The sequence below is a fragment of the Lissotriton vulgaris genome, chromosome 1_1, assembly GCF_964263255.1.
Source record: "Lissotriton vulgaris chromosome 1_1, aLisVul1.2, whole genome shotgun sequence".
Lineage (NCBI taxonomy): Eukaryota > Metazoa > Chordata > Amphibia > Caudata > Salamandridae > Lissotriton > Lissotriton vulgaris.
The window spans coordinates 171333094-171350079 of record NC_141685.1 but is presented as its reverse complement, the minus strand read 5'-3'; the positions used below and the strand labels follow the sequence as shown (position 1 = coordinate 171350079).

Here is a 16986-nt window from a genome sequence, read left to right as displayed (position 1 = left end):
TGATATAGAAGAACTCCACTAGTTAGTGAAGTAAGTGCACTTACTCTTTAGAAAGACAATAAGCATAGCCAAAGTCAAGTTTAGGAAATAACTAAAATGGTTATTCTTTTATCTTTTATACTTAGTGACGACTAACTAGAGGAGAATAGAATCACAATTTAATAACAGAAGAGGAGCTAAGTCCAGAAGCATTATTATTATTATTATTATTGGGACATTTATTGAGCGCTGCGCTTACGCACACCGGCGTGTCCACGCGCTAAAAGTGGGAGTAGGCAGATGACAGGGAGCACAAAAACAGCACGGGCCATTATTTGCTATAAAGATGGGTTTTTAGTTTTGCCCGAAATCTGGCCTCATCAGGTTCCAAACGCAGGTCCTTAGGCAGTTTGTTCCAGTTAGTTGCCACCAAGTGTCTGAAAGACCTGCCACCCATGCGGGCCTTCTTAACTCTTGGGGTCTTCAATAGGCCACTCCCTGTTGATCTCAGCGACCGTGTAGGTATGTACGCTTTGATCAAATTCGTCAGGGGGGCGGGCGCCCTGCCATTCAATATACGATGACAGGTACAGAGAGCTTTGTACTCCACTCTTCTCCTCACAGGGAGCCAATGTAGCTGCTGGAGGGCCGCCTTGGAAGGCGCCCTTTTTGGCAGCCTGAGTATCAGACGTGCTGCCGCATTCTGCAGCACCTGCAGCCGGGCCATGCTTTTTTCTGGCGCCCCCAGGTATAACAGGTTCCATAAGGGTGGGTAAGAAAGATAACAGCGTAGAACCGAAATAGATTGAAGGGGGCTAGAATTGTGATAATGTGTATTTGTTTCTAGGTTTCTTAGCACAAGACCGCGACAGAAGGTAGCAGAACAAAGGACCCTTACAGGATCAGTCTCTTCTCTTCTCTTCTCTTTTGTTATTTTATCCAATTCCCCCTTCACCCGAGGTAATGTAAGCAGGTTCTGATAGAAGACCTGCTGGCATTGCTGAGAGGGATTTGGGTAAAGCATCTCTGTTCCCGTGCAAGAACCCGTAAGCCTAAGTGAAACAGAGTTCTGACATCCTACTCATTTGCGAAGACAGGACGGACATCCATTTTGCAATAAACAAAATAGTAACAAAAAACCAGCAGCCAGTGCCAGCAAAACAGGAAGTCCACCAAACAGACCGGAGAATATCGAGTGAAGGAAAGCAGGAATGACTCCAAATATTTTCTGGAAAGAAGTCACTAAGCCACCGATTATTACTTGAAAAAAAATGAGCCAGTTCCGAAGTGGAGGATGCGTTAAAGATTGTATGAATCAGCTCACCAAAATGTAAAGGAAGGTCAGTATTTAATAAGGCATGCACTTCTGTGCGGGTGTTAGCTACGTGAAGGACAAATGTTTCGCGAGCAGATGTCAGGGCAACTTCTTTTTGTGACAATAAGGCCCTTATTCTGCTCATCTTATTGAACTCTGACTTCAAGGCCGGAATTCTTGGCCAGATGGAAACATCCAGGTCCCCATGCGGGGGTGGATAAAGCACATTCTTACAGCAAACGAGACGCTCACTCACTGTTACAACGTAAGCTATGCCTTTTAATAAACCACAACAATCCTCATTGTTTAAAAGTAAATAACTCCTGTTAACTAATAAGGTAAAAGCCGGGACTATAGCAGGCACCGGTGTACCTTTTAAAACACATGCTAAATTAGGGCGGTTCTGGTTACATGAACCATGCAATTGGATGTGTCTACACATCGAGTGATCTGGTGTTTCTGTACACTCATCTCCATTCAGATAAACCTCTTTTCCGTCCTTAAGGCATCTATAAGTAAAAGGGAGCGACCAGGCTTCATGTAAGTAGGAGGTACCGAGCCGCTCGTATCTGCCTATGGCAAAATACTTCATGCAATTTGAAAACTGGAAAATCGCGAAAGGTAAAGTAATCAATCCGTGGATTAGCCACGTTGCAGCCGTGGCCTCTGCCACCGAAAAGGGTAAAGACTCTAAGCGTTCAATGTGTAACATTGAAAAAGAAGCATCTCTCATGGAAAGCAAACATTGTTTTTCAGTCAAATTAAAAGGTGCAAACAGAGATGTGACATTAACACACGTCCAAGTCACTTTACCATTTTTCAGCGTCTGTAAGGTCCACGCAAATTGCATAACAGAACGCAATTGATATTGACCATGGTACAAAACAGACACCTCATCATGTACAATTTCAACAACAGAAACAATATTATCTAATGTGTAAATTCGGGAGGAAAGGGTATTAATGCTGTTGTCCACAACTGCAAGCACTTTTTCTAAATTAGCTTGGTCAATAGCCCTAAGGCGGGTAGCCGCTTCAATCTGTGATGTTTTCCAGAGTTCATTATAAATGGTATAGATCCATCTTTTAGATTGACCGTTCGCCGGGCCCTTTATGAAATCATTCAAGTCAACCTCGTCAGTCAGTTTAGATAAATGCAATTTAATTGACTCCAATGTAGAGTGATTGAGCCAATTCTGACATAATTTGCCTACAGAATAAGTGGTAACAAACGGTCACTCTCAAAACGGGGATCTGCACTGACTTGTGTAAAACCCTCAGCTAGGCCCAAAAAACGATGCTGGCATGAGTCTGCACTTCGGTGCCACATTAACCAACCCTTGGGTTCCAAACTGGAAATGTTAAATGATGAATTCAGCAAATGGGCTTGCAATTCTTTAATTGAAAATTTAGTCGAATTTTCCCAACCTGAATATTCCTCCAAATTCGGGAAGGAAGGAGAATTACATTTTTTAGAAGTAGCCAATCCAAAGCATGTTGTCTGTGAGATAGTAGAATTAAAAAACAACATATGATTAGGGATGAGACATGCATGGTGCAAAGCCTCAGTGCCTTGTACCTGCCAACTTTTAGAACCCCAAACTGATTTAAGGTCAATAATTTACTTCCACACCTCGTAGCCACCAACAGCCAGTTGGTCTAGAAAGGACTTCGCGTACAGTAACTTTGTATCGGTAAGTCTAACTTTGGAATTGGATTTGTCTGTCATTTTAAAATAAAATGACACGGGATTAGACTGATTAAAATCAGTAAAATATGTATACTTTTTCAAAAATGTATCTGAGCTGCCTCTCAAAGGAGCTGGGCAATGTTCCCACTGGGTATAATTCACAGTACCCCTCCTAGAATTAGTTTTGTGCAAATAGTGATTGCCAAAATGTTGGTAACAAAACAAATCACCATAATTAGCAGATTCTAAATATAAATCTTCAGCATCAAAGGCAGTATTATTTCAAATCAGCAAACAAAGCCTCTACGGCCCGAACTTGCCAATCATCAGAACGTATATTTTGTTGAACCACATCCCCCATATTAACTCTAAGTACAATAGGAACATTAACAACTTCAGTCGGGCCATGGATTTGAAATTTAACTGCATCCCAGACTATTCCATCCAGGACAGGCCACGCGGTGATGTTAACAAAGGCCAAGTCTCTCTTCAACCTGTGTGCTGAATGTGATGAGTGGGGAGCTAAAGTTCCATTCAGATGTTTAATGCATATTCTCTCCTCGACATAATGTCCATTGACAAATCGGAAAAAATAAAACACAAAACCAATTGACATAAAAATATAGAGAGCAAAAAGCCCCAGCCAAATGTAAGTCCAAGAGGGTATCAAAAATGTTTTTTAAACGAGGTTGCATAGGCTCTCAGCCTTGTGGGCTTCTCTGATGTACGTGAAACAGTGTCAAATGAAAATCTGGATTCTGTGGCTAAACGAGCTTGCAAATCAGGCATCGATAAGTCAGTTGGGTAGGTGTAATCTGTATCATCAAGGTGAGCACCAGGCAAAGCACTCAATAAAGGACTGGAAATTGTAGGCATCTCGGGGACCACCTCCGGTGCACAATCCGAAGCAGTGGCCAAAACAGAATTTCTCACCATCGAAGGACATGAGACTGCCGGTGTCATGCTAAGAAGAATCGGCCACTGTGTGTAGTTTGACATTATCAATGGAGATATACCTGTTTTCTTTAGGACCTGGAAGTGGTGGTAAAATGACTGTTCTTGTGCCCTTCACTCCAAACACGGGAACCGGAGCACGGGTTGAGGGACCAAATTCCTTTTTGTTATCGATCTTCTCCCGAACTAGCTCTCCAACTTGGGGTAGCCAGCCAACTACCGGGATCTGCAAGGCATCATCCGAGGTGGAGGGCAAGTGTTCTTTTGCGAGACTGTCTCTGGTCTCTTGTAGAGTCTGTAAAACATTGCAATGTTCATCTACGTCAAAGGAGACAGCCGAACCGACCGCGTCTAGACGGTCAAGGTCCGGGACATACATCTTGATAAAATAGAGCATTTCGTATGGGGTCCGCCCACACAGAGACCTTCTAGGGAGATTATTAAGGGCACGCTGCACGCTATTAAGATGGGTCAACCAGTTTCTGCCAGTGCCTATAACTCGAGCTGTCAGTGATTGCTTTAAGTCACGGTTCATTCGTTCCACAACACTATTACCCTCAGGCCGGTATAAAGACGAAAACTTGACTTGGACCCCCATCGAAGCCATGGCATCCCTATACGCCTTAGAGGCGAAAGCAGGACCCTGATCGAATGGAAGGTACCACAGGCAAAAATCCCTACAAAGACACGCAAATCCCTGATGACAGTCCGTGAATCAGCGCTGCGATGATGCCAGACCCAAACAAAGTGTGTGCATGAATCAACTGCTACCAAGATGTACTTGTATGCAGTATCAGAAGAAAAAGGACTGCAGTGATCTAAATAAACACAACCAAACGGTTTATTAGAAATGAACAACTGTGTTTGGGGTGGACGCTTAGCAGTTGAAGGCTTAATCTGCTGGCAAATGTCACATTGAAGGACATAGTCACGCATCTGTTTGTACAGTCCCCGCCACCAAAAACATTGTTGTAACTGAGACACAGTAGCAGAAACGCCCGCATGCGCAGACGCAACCCCTTCATGGGCCGCTGTGATCAGTGTATGCCTGCGATCAGAGTTCGGAATCAACCTCTCCCCAACTTCCGGAATTTTCACATAAGGAACCTTATCTGGACTTAAGTGGTATATGTACTTCGAAGGGAACCCCGTAGGATATTTGTCCCCCTTCTCAGTGGCAGCAACAGCCGCCAAGATATCATTATCAATCTTACTCTTGGTCCGTCTGACTGCTGCAACCAAATATGTCGATACCGCTGATTTCGCTGCTTCATCAGCAAGCGAGTTGCCAGCAGCGTGAACTCCCACGCGCTGGTGACCGAGAGTATGAATTACAAACATGAGTGGCAACTGCTCTTTAAGCTCAGCCACTCGGACCCAGATCATTTTATGTTTTATTGTGCTACCCTTGGAATCACGAAAATCATTCTTAATCCAAAAGAACAAATTTTCATTGTAAGACTCGACACAGTAGTAAGAATCACTTACGATTAGTGTTGTCACACTAGGATCAGGGTACTCCAATGCAAGCATCAGAGCACGGAGCTCTGCTAATTGTGCGGTGCAGTCGCCTAGAGTCTGCGTGTGCACGACTCCGGACTTGAACTCATCGTTCACCATGGCACCTACCACAATGGCGCATGCGGAAACGTAGGCGTGTTTATAACCATGCGCAACCTGCGCCCAACCATCAGTGTATATGATGCAATGGAAATCCTCCAAAGGCCGCATAGCCAAAGGTGCAGGATGAACAAACTCATATTGCAAAAACTCCTGCGACCGTAAGGAGGCGTCAAAAACGAACGTGACATCCGGAGACGTCCATGACGCAGTCCATTATATCCACCGAGGGTGCAAAGCTTTAGAATTCGGTACACTGGCTTTCGTAACTGCCTCCAAAGCAGGATACGGGGTAGCTACCAACATGCGTTTTCCCTGTGACAGAGCGCGTTCCTTAAGAATCGCCATCTGCACAGCCGTCAAAACTTTCTCCACAGTGGAAAATCGCATTTCAGCCGAAGTGTACAAGTGTGACTTGTAAGCAATAGGTACTGTATCTCCCTCATTAAAAGTAAGGTGAGTGAAACCCACCGTCCCAGGGATGATTCTTATCACCAGGTTGGTGTGATTATCACGAGTCAATAAGTATTTAGAAGCGAGCAGATCAGCCTGCAAAGATTGCAGTATAGCTGAGTGCTCAGGCAGCCAGTTTGATTTTGTAAAATTTTGTTGTATCAAAGCATACAAAGGCTTGGTACGCTGGGCATATTCAGGTATGTAAGTCCGCCCGAAATTTAAAAATCCCAGCAAAGACTTTAATTTTTTCAGAGTTGTCGGAGCTCGCAATTGTGCGCATTCCACCAAGAAGTGAGGAGCCAATCCTCGACCTTCATTGTAGAGCTCGTAGCCCAGGAACAACACTGTGTACTCCGCAATGTACGATTTTGCAAAGTTAAATTTGTAACCGAAGTCCGAAAAGCTACAAATTAAGCGGTCAACGCGACACAGATGCTCCCACAGTTCGTCATCCGTGAAATAAATGTCATCCACATATGAACAAGCATCTGGGTCAACCCTCTCTAAGAGAGACTATGCGGGCAGCAAACACTCCAGGACTATTCTTGTAGCCCATCGGTAAACGTTTGAAATGTTTTTTGACACCGCCGCAAGTAAAGGAGGTCCATTGGGAACTAAGACCATCCAAATGGTGGGCATAAAAACCGTTGGAAATGTCAAGCGTGGTTTTAAACCGCTTATGCACAAGACTATCCACTAAAGCAGAGACGTGAGTATTCTGTACTGCACAAGTACGGCAATGCGAGTTTAAATGCCGATAATCCAATACCAAACGATATGAACCGTCAGGCTTGGTTACAGTAAAAAGAGGGTTATTCATAGGTGACACACAAGTTTCAATAACACCCTGATATTCTAATTGTTCAAGGATTTCCGCAACGGAAGCCTTTGCTTCACGCTTTATGGGATATTGAGGTTGAGGCTGTGGCATAGACCGTAAAGGAATTTCGTGGTGTGGGGAAAATTTATCCCACTCACAGTGTGTACGATACAGAGCCGGTGCAAGAGCCTTAGCCCACTCTTCCCCAAAATTCAGCGCATGCTCCTTCGAGACTGTGTGCGCGATACTAGGGAGGATTACCTCCTCCCCTCTCGGAGCTGCGAGCACAAAAGATGGGGGCCAGTAAGCCTCCGCTAATAAAATGTCATAGGTAGTCGTAAGGTTCTCCCAAAATCCCCCTTCTAAAGTGCGTTGAATGTCACCCTCAATGAATAAGACAATTTCATAGATCCTGTCAGGGGGAGCTACTCTAGTGTTAGCTGTCTCAACAACAACATAACGGTCAGTCGCTGTCACCTTCAGTAGTGGACGCAGGGCCTCTCGCACTATGGTAATCTCCGCTGCGCTGTCCAGCAAGGTCAAAGCCCATGTCTGATTCCGAAGCTGGGTTTTCACTATACGTGGCATATCTGTGTGCTGTTAAAGCAGCGACTTTCTTCTTCTGAAACTGAGGTCTCTTCGGTGAAGAATCGTCCTGTTTGCCCTTGCCGTCTTTTGGGCGGGGCTGGTCACGTCCTTGTTGGCCACCCCGACCCCTGCCGCCTCCTCCACCACCGGTCGAAAGGGCAGATGTTTCCTGAAAAGAACAAGGAGAGCGTTGGTCAGGAACCTGAAAACGATCAGGTGACTTTATCATCGCGCGATCGCGCAAGTCATAAACACGTTCTGTGAGTGCAGGCATTGGAGACACAGGACGAGACTCCTGTTTCTGCTGTTGCTGTTGTTTTCCCTGTTTCTGTTTTTTAGGCCAATTTTGTTTTTTGGACTTGGGCTGGTCGTCGCTTTCCGACTTCTGCCCTTGGGGTTGTTTTTTCTCTTTAGTAGAAAAAGGCATGAGGCCCCTACTATTGCAGCCCACTGTTTTATAAGCCGCCACAATAATTTTCGCCAACTGTCGGGGTTTATCGTCATCGGGAACCGCCTGCAAAGCATTGGCAACCTGAAAGGTCACCGCATCCCCCTTGACATTAGCAAGTATGAGATCGGAAACCGCATCAAAGGAGCCACAGAGGCGCATACCCAATTCAACCGCAGCCTCCGGTCTGTGGTCATCCTGAACACGTTTAAGAACCGTCGGCAGGACAGTCATAGACGGAGTGCCGTAACACCTCGCGTAGACCGCTGCAAATGTTTTACCCCAGGTCTCACAGTCACCTATTTCGGGGGTCAAATCCTTTGGCAAGCTAATTGTCAGAATCCTGTGTTTCTCACCAGGAGACGTGTTAGGAAATACTGCTTCCAGCTGATCAAACTTCTCGGCAAGCCAGAAAGGAAAATCATCCTGTTCCTGGGGACGCCTGCCCATCACAGCGTTGACCATAAGGGGACTGAGTTTCATACCGCCCTGTCCGGCAGGAAACGCCGCACCATCCGGGGCCCCGCCCGGGTGATTGCGGGTGATGTATTGCACTAACGAACTAATCACGCTAATTGCGACTACATGTAGCCGTCTGATCTCAGCCACGGGACATGCCCCGTGCTGAGGATGAGGTGTAAATCCAGCCAAGACAGGCCAAGTTGCGCCTGGAATGGACAAAGGACCTACCCTCGGGGCTGATAATGAATGGGGTAGGGCGCCATTAAACCAAACGCGGTGCTGCCAAGTATCAATAGGAATTTCTTGTGCCCTATACGGAGTATACTCATTTGGCACAGCAGTGGGAGTGTACGTATGGAACGCACCTGAAGTTCCATCCACCGCCGGGAAGGTCAACCACGAATAAAAGATTTCGTAAGGGTAAGCCACCTCTGCACTCACCACCATAATTACTGCCATGCCATCCACGGGAACATTATAATTTTGCAAATGATTGCGCATCGCAATACGACTATGCTGCGGAATGTCCACCGCGGCCATAGCGACACAGAAAGAAAAAGGTACAAAGTCAACCCTGTAGCATACCTGGGTAGTAATTCAAGGAAACAGTTTAGAAAGATTCAAGCTTCAAAAGACCTATACTAATACAGGTAGGTTTGTCCGACACCACCGTTAACCGGAAACAATAGTGAAGGTGTTAAGGACTGAAAGATGTACTACTCAAGTATCACGCTATAAGACCACCAACAATTGGGCGCCATGTCGCAGGGATTCCGTGCTCAGACAGAACTGTGCATAGAGTCTTGGAACCTCAGTGAATTAGGATGTCCCAAAACTCACCGTAGTACCCAAAAATCCCCTACCAGACTAGCTACAGTGTCTCATTGGAACACATGAACACTCTTTCGTTATATAATAATTTCAATCCAGAACAAGGAGTAAAAGAGGACACATGCATATTTGAAATGTTTATTCACTAATGTAGTGCTATCAAGCGCAGTATCTTAGCTAATACAAGCAAACATATTATAAGAAAAAAAAGTAATCAGCATAGTCACTAGTCCATATAACACAAACGGTGCAAGCATAGTATTATGCTAAAATGAATAGGGTTTAACAAAACCTAATTATCACCCTCCCTAGCTAGTATATTATATTATATCTAAGAAGGTCTCTTGTGGGTTTTAGCAGAGCGGCCCCAAACCTCAAGATCCTAGTGGTAAGGGATCACATCGTCAGCAACCAGCTTTCTGCATGCGAAGCACCATCAAGTGTGTGTTATGCTCTTGTGCAAAGCAATATAAAACGCGCCTAAAGCCAGAACTTGGCTGCAGCTGCATGTATGTTATGTCTAGGGACGTGCGAAGATCAGTGCTCATAACGTTTACTGTGTTGAGATATCCTTGAAGGTTTCAGCACTCCCTGTACAGACATAGCTCTCCAAGCAAGGCTGATATCAGTGTAACAACATATTATTCTCGTATGAACCGAAAACATTTTACTAGGCTCAAAGCTAAAGCAGCAGATGTGTGTCTTGTGCAAAAAGCAACAGAAAGGAAAAATGGCGTTTAAACTCACAAAAAGCTCATGCTAACTTAACACAGTAATCAGGCTACATCAATCCATATATCACTTCTGTTCCTCCCACCTCTGTAATTATCGCTAATACTCTTGGTAAAATGTTCCAATACCTCCACACCCTCTGAGGCAAAGGTGAGTGTCCCAGTTTAAATATCGTGGTGCGAGGATAATATGTTCGGTGTAATATTTTCAGTTGAATGAGTTTAAGTCGGGATGGGATCGCTGCCTCTCGGGCTGATGCTAGGGCGTCCATCCAATCAGTTTCCTCGATATCTCCCAATTCAGTCTCCCATTTTCCCTTTAGTGCTATCATTGGGTCTGGTTGATTATTGATCAGTTTCTTGTATGTGTAGGAGGTTGCTTTTTTTCCATATAGACCATGAGGAGCCTATCCTCCAGAGGGGAGGATTCCACCAATTTGGTCTCTGGGGGAATTGCACTTTGTAATGCGTGTCGTATCTGTATGTAACGGAATCGTTCCGAGTCTGCCATCTTATACCTCGCTTGCAAGTTTTCAAATGATATTATCTTAGTGAAGTAGTGTGGCTCACTGGTTAGAGGCGGCAGACCCGAGAGCAGAGGACGGCCCGGGACCAGGGTTCGATCCCCGGCGCGGCAGGTTTCTGGACCAGGGTCAGCGGACTCGATAATTCTCTCGCCTCGGTGCCCACTCTGATCAGCGATCACACTCGGCAACTCTGGGCATTAGCTTGCCTCATCTTCACTAACGGCCCCACCAGACCGCCGGGGATGCTTGGTCTCACCCTGGAGATACCCATTAAGGGACCATCTCTCAGGGATGCCAGGAAGGGTTTCGCAGCGGTCGAAGCGCCTTGGGACCCTCCGGGTAAGTAGTGCGCTATATAAATGCCTATACATTTACATTTACATCTCTCCTTTCGCCCATAGGTCGCCTATTTTAGAGATACCAATTAGGTCCCATTCTTTGAATCCCTTTGTGTTCACCAGTATGCCCAGTTTTCTCGTGTCCCAGAGGGAGTGGCTTGTGTCAACACTCCCTCCCATCTCAAGGCCCTCGGTGCGGCGTGCCATATTTTAATAGTGTGTGCCATTGATCCTGTAAGTCCTTCCTGTTTTCCGTAGGTGTAAAGCGCCCTCATCAGTCGGTCTGCCGGCAGGAGGCTCCGGTCCAACCTGTATGCTCGTTCGTCCTGTGGGACGTGCAACTATTGATTTATTGTCATCAGTTGTGATGCCCAGTAGTAGAGTTTAACATTCGGTAGAGCAATACCACTGTCATACCAACTCCGGACCAGTTGGTGTTGTGCTATCCGGGGGGGTTTACCGTCCCACAATAGGGTTGTTACTTCTGCTTCAATGGATTTGAAATACTTAGGGGACAGGAAATGGGGTATTTTGTAGGGCATATAAGGAATCTCGGAAGGGCTAGTATTTGAAATAGTGCAGCTTTACCCAGGAGCGTCAGCGGGAGGGATCTCCAGTGTTTTACGTCCGCTCTGAGTCGTTCCAGGGGACTCATTACATTTTCTTCCATGAATATAGTCTCTGATGGGGTGACATACATTGCTAAGTACTTGAAATCTCTGGTCACGATCTGCAGTTCGCATCCCGCCGGGATTTTGGGTGTAGGCCCGTGCAATACATAGAGTAGCGATTTCGTCCAGTTAATAGTGTAGCCGGATACTTTCCTGTATGCAGTAAAAATGTCTAGTAGGAACACTAAAGATCTCGCCGGGGATGTTAAATATACAAGCACGTCGTCCGCATATAGCGAGATACGATCCTCCCAGTCCTCCTCCCATCTCATTCCATGAATGGATACGTCCTGCCAGATCCATGCAGCGAGCAGTACCAGCACATATGCGAATAGCAGCTGCGACAGCGGACATCCCTGCCTGGTACCCCTTCCTAGTTGGAATTCTATTGATATTCTTCCGTTTGCTACTACTTGCGCGAGGGGTTCCGTTTATAAAAGTTGTATCCATGCACAGAATTTCGGGCAAAGTCCCAGCTTCCGAAGTACCGCAAAGAGGAATGGCCATTCCACTAAATCAAAGGCCATAGTGGCGTCCAAGGAAAGGATGGCTGCATCTTTCTGTATCTCTGGTGTACGGGCCATAACGGCATGCACCCTCCGTAGATTAAGGGAGGTGTTACGTCCCGGCATGAACCCTGATTGGTTCGGGTGAACCAAGTCCTTGAGGTGTGGCTGTAGTCGGAGTGCCAACGCTTTGGCCAGTATTTTGGCTTCCGTATTCATTAGCGATATTGGGTGGTAAGAGGCTGCCATATGCGCAGGTTTGCCCGGTTTTTGCACTGCCACAATTGTGGCTATTCGCTGATCCCGTGGCAGCCTGCCATCCTCCAGGCAGTATTGTACATGTTAAGTAAGTGAGGTGTGATCAGACCCGCCACTTTTTTGTACAGCTCTACTGGTAGCCCATTTGGACCTATTGCTTTCCCTGTGTTGAGTGCCGCCAGTGCCCACCCCAATTCTTCCGACGAGAGGTCACCATCTAGGTCTTCCCTGGCTTCTGGGGAAAGCGTAGGCATCCTAATGTCTTGCAAGAAATGTGTATTGTCCTCTATTGTGGGTAGCCTCCCGAGGTCCTGAAATGCTTGCCTGTGAAGTGTAGGGGGGAACATAAACAGAGAGCACGTGATACAACCTACCTTCCCACTGCCCAGTTAGTACCGCAAATTGTCCCTGTGCATCAGTCCAAGTGTTCTTAATCATGAATGTGGAGCTCTTATGGACCAGGATTCCGACCCCTCTAGAGCCAGATGTGAACTCAGCGTGAGCTACCATTTTAAAGCCCCATCTATCTAGTGCCTTGCATGTTTTTCCTGTCAAATGTGTTTCCTGGAGTAGAACAATCGAGGGCCCCTTGAGCTTCAGGTACTGTAGGACCAGCCCTCGTTTAATCTTATGACCAAACCCATTCACGTTCCATGAAATTATGGACAAGGGGGGCCCGGCTGAAGTGGTAACTGAGTGTTGGTCTCCTGCCCCTCATGTGGTGTTACGTCGTGCTTGATATGTATATCCTATGGTCAGTGACTACTGTTGATACCTGCTGTACATGACCTGCCCTGTGTGCGCATAGATTGTATAGTTGACACGTAAACTTGTTCCTTGAATTAACGTAACCTATTAAACGTAAACATTGTAACAGTTGCTTCAAGAATCCTTGGCCCCTAATCCCAAACTCTGCCCTCCCCCCATCGGATCTGTGACTGTCTCCATCTCCAATTGCTCATTATGGCCCCCGATAAACAATTGTAGTCCCTGAAGAAAGTGGTCATTGTTCACCAGAGACCAAAACAAACCGAAACTTATCGCTATCAAAATCCCAACCCCCCACCCTGCCTCCCTGCCCGGCGGATACAGAACCATCCACCACCCCCAACTGAGCAGAGTGCTTACTTCCCAGAACAAAATGTAGTGTTCATGAGGGTGAGACTACCGTGACTGTTATAGCCTCCATCCCACCCATCAATGTCCATGCAGCGCTACCAACATCACGGTAGGTCCTACCTGTAGGAGTCTTCATAACTTGCATGTGTATCACGTCCTTAGTCGACCCATTGTAAGGAAGGTCAATGTAACAGTACCCACCACCCTGCGCTCACCGCCCAATATCGGGCCGTGTCCATATCATAGTCTCCTACAGCGGTGTTGTGAAGCGTAGCAGCCTGTGAGGTCCTTAATCCTTAAAAAGCCAAGTCATAGCGTCGCTTCAGTGATGCAGTTTGTTTTGGGCTTCTGTCTTTTCCATAATCGGTTATTTTGTCTTTCTTCCCGGTTCCTGGGTTTCCCTGTCTGCCGACAGCCCTCCAACCAGTCTTGCGCATCTTTGGGCGATTAAAAAAAACACGTTTTTCCCTCTGCTTCAACACGCAGCTTCGCTGGGAAGAGCATTGAGTATTTGAGTTCACTAGAACGGAGTTCCCTTTTCACTTCCGTGAAATTTTGTCGTTGTTGTGCCACCGCTGCCGTGTAGTCTCGATAGAAGGTGACCTTTGCATTGTCAATTTTGACTGGTGGAGCCATTCGAGCTGTCTGCAGGATGGCATCGCGGTCGTGAAAGTTGAAGATCCTCGCTAAGATTGGATGCGGTGGTGCCCCTGGTTTAGGTTTCCCCCCTGACACGGCACGTTGTACTGAGAAATAATTTGACAGGCCCTTCGGTTGCAGCTTAGTTTGGATCAAATCTTCTACGAATAGGTCCAATGCAGGGCTCCCTGTTGTTTCCGGTGCACCCACCAGGCGTACGTTGTTGCGCCGTGAGCGGCCTTCCTGTTCGTCAATTTTCGCCTTTAATAGCAGATTGTCATCTTCCAGTTTCTGTATTTTGTGTTTCAAGGCCCCCGTATCGTCAGTTAGCCCCGATGTAGCTTTTTCCACCTCAATCAAACGGTCTGACAACTTGGAGAAGTCCGCCCTTATCAGGGAGATATCGGTGGAGATAGTACCCATTGAAGTTTGCATTGTGTGCAATGCCGCCATAACGTCTTTCAGGGTGACCTGTTCGGCGTCACCAGGCGGGTTGGTCGTCTGGGATGATGTGCGTGGCGCTTCGTTCGGTTGACCATCCTGGGGTTCTTTTACATAGGCATATTTTTCCAAGCGCGGAGGCTGTTGCACCTTGGGCCCCCTGCCCGTCATGGTACTTGATCGCAGTGGACACGCACCCAAAAACTCGTGAGGACAGGAAAAGAGCCCCGTTTGCCAACTGTTCCTCGATGTGTTGTACAGTGTGTTCCTTGGTAACTCCGGGAACGCGTGTGAGCCTGCGTTGCACTGGGCTGGTCCGCTGTGTAGCACCAGCGGCCTGTGGTACCTCCAGCTCCTGTCTTTCAGCCGTGGAACTGCTCCCTATAGCCCCCGCTAAGCTCGTGAGACAGCGCCGGGTGTCTTCGCACAGTGCTATCTAGGGTATGCCCCTTAAAATGCCTGCTGGTGTCACTGATTTGCAGCTAGTGCTGCGTGTGGGGCAGGTGAGCGGGCTGGTGTGCTCAACGGCGGTAACAGAGAGGGCGGTGGTTCCAGGATTAAGCCGTCCCTGCCCGGTAACGTCGGGTTGTCACTCAGAGCCCCCTCGCTGCCTCCTCCAGCAGTCGCCAGTACCTTGTAGTCCAAGGATGTCCTGTGCGCGCAGCCGCGTCGTTTTGGTTTTTGCCGCCTTTATTCTGTGTCCAGGATCAGTTCTTGTCGGGTCATCTGTATGCCAGGCCGCCGTGAAACTTTAGTCCCCGGCTTCCGTAGTGCTGTTAGGCCCCGGTTGCACTGTCTCGTAGCCGCTTGAGTTTTAGGAGTCTGGAGTAGCCGATTGCTTCACCGGGAACTGGAAGATCTCCCGTTTTTATACAGCCGTAGCAGTGGCCTGCTGAAGTCAGGATTATTGTGCGGATTGTCGGGGAAGGTGACCTGCAGTCACGGAGCTCTGCTAGAACGCAGCCATCTTTCTCGGCCGGTAGCCACGCCGGGAAGTGTTTTTTTATTAGTTTTTTTTCTTTGTTCCTTGTTAGATTCATAATTACTTATCCCATGTTAGGATGAGTTTGTCCACGCTTTTTGGCTATTCCGCATACAACACCTCGGTGGAGCAACCTGGAGAAATTACCGTTACACAAGGTCGTTGAGTTTTCTTTAGACCTATCTGCTGGCTTAGCAAAGTTGCATGATCTTCTGTTTTTTCTTTTTTATCTCTCTCTCTAAGCTCCGGGGCACTTAGAAGCTGTATCTTTCATTTGGCTTATCTAATAAGAGGAGGAGCTGATTTATATTGATCAATGCACTTTGTCCACCTGTTATAATTCTGTTGAGGCTTTCTGATCCCCTGCGTGGGACCAAGTGATGATGTAATTTTTGCCTGTGGAAAAAAAAAATGTAATAAACACATTTTTGACATAAATCAGGTGGCAGGCCAAGGCTCCTCTGTGCTCCTCTGTGCTCTGCAGCAGCCGCCGCACGAGCAGCACCAGCAGCGCTTTAGCACAGCGGTGCTGGCAGCGGCCGTTCCTGCCTCCATCGCAGATCCGTAGAACTTAAAGCGCCCGTATAACAGGACGCGGGTGAAGCGGGAACCGGTCACAAAACAAACCCTGGCAGTCGTGCCAGGCTCCGCTCCGCTTGCTCATCAATTCCTCTCTGCCCCTCAGCTCTAATCGATACGCTCTGCACTCAACACCGAATCACAGGCCGACAACAACTGTGAACACCAACAGAGGGAAGAATTGTGTGTTTCCCCCTAGTTAGTGAAAAGGGCACGAAAAACGGGGGAAACAGAGGGCAGAAGGGAACGAAAAATGAGGGGAAACAGGGCAGAAGGGCACGAAAAATGAGGGAAACAGAGGGCAGAAGGGCACGAAAAACAAGGAGAAAACGAGTGAAACAGAGGGCAGAAGGGCACGAAAAACAAGGGAAACAGAGGGCAGAAGGGAACGAAAAACGAGGGGAAACAGAGGGCAGAAGGGCACGAAAAACAAGGGAAACAGGGCAGAAGGGCACGAAAAACAAGTGGAAAACAAATGAAACAGAGGGCAGAAGGGCACGAAAACGAGGGAAACAGAGGGCAGAAGGGCACGAAAAACAAGTGGAAAACAAGTGAAACAGAGGGCAGAAGGGCACGAAAAATGAGGGAAACAAAGGGCAGAAAGGCACGAAAAACGAGGGAAACAGAGGGCAGAAGGGCTCGAAAAACAAGTGGAAAACCAATGAAACAGAGGGCAAAAGGGCACGAAAAACAAGGGAAACAGAGGGCAGAAGGGCACGAAAAACAAGTGGAAAACTAGGGCAGAAGGGCACGACAAATGAGGGAAACAGAGGGCAGAAGGGCACAAAAAACAAGGGGCAAGCGGGTGAAACAGAGGGCAGAAGGCCACAAAAAACGAGGGAAACAGAGGGCAGAAGGGCACGAAACACGAGGGAAACAAAGGGCAGAAGGGCACGAAAAACAAGTGGATAATGAATGAAACAGAGGGCAGAAGGGCACGAAAAATAATGAAAACAAAGGGCAGAAGGGCACGAAAAACAAGTGGAAAACGAGGGCAGAAGGGCACGACACATGAGGGAAACAGAGGGCAGAA

General features: G+C 47.2%; 1 long non-coding RNA gene across 1 annotated transcript in view; it reads left to right on the top strand.

The window, feature by feature from the left end:
- Positions 1 to 16986, top strand: part of LOC147738034 (uncharacterized) — a 132337-nt gene that overhangs the window by 81349 nt on the left and 34002 nt on the right. The gene's annotated exons all lie outside the window — the stretch shown is intronic.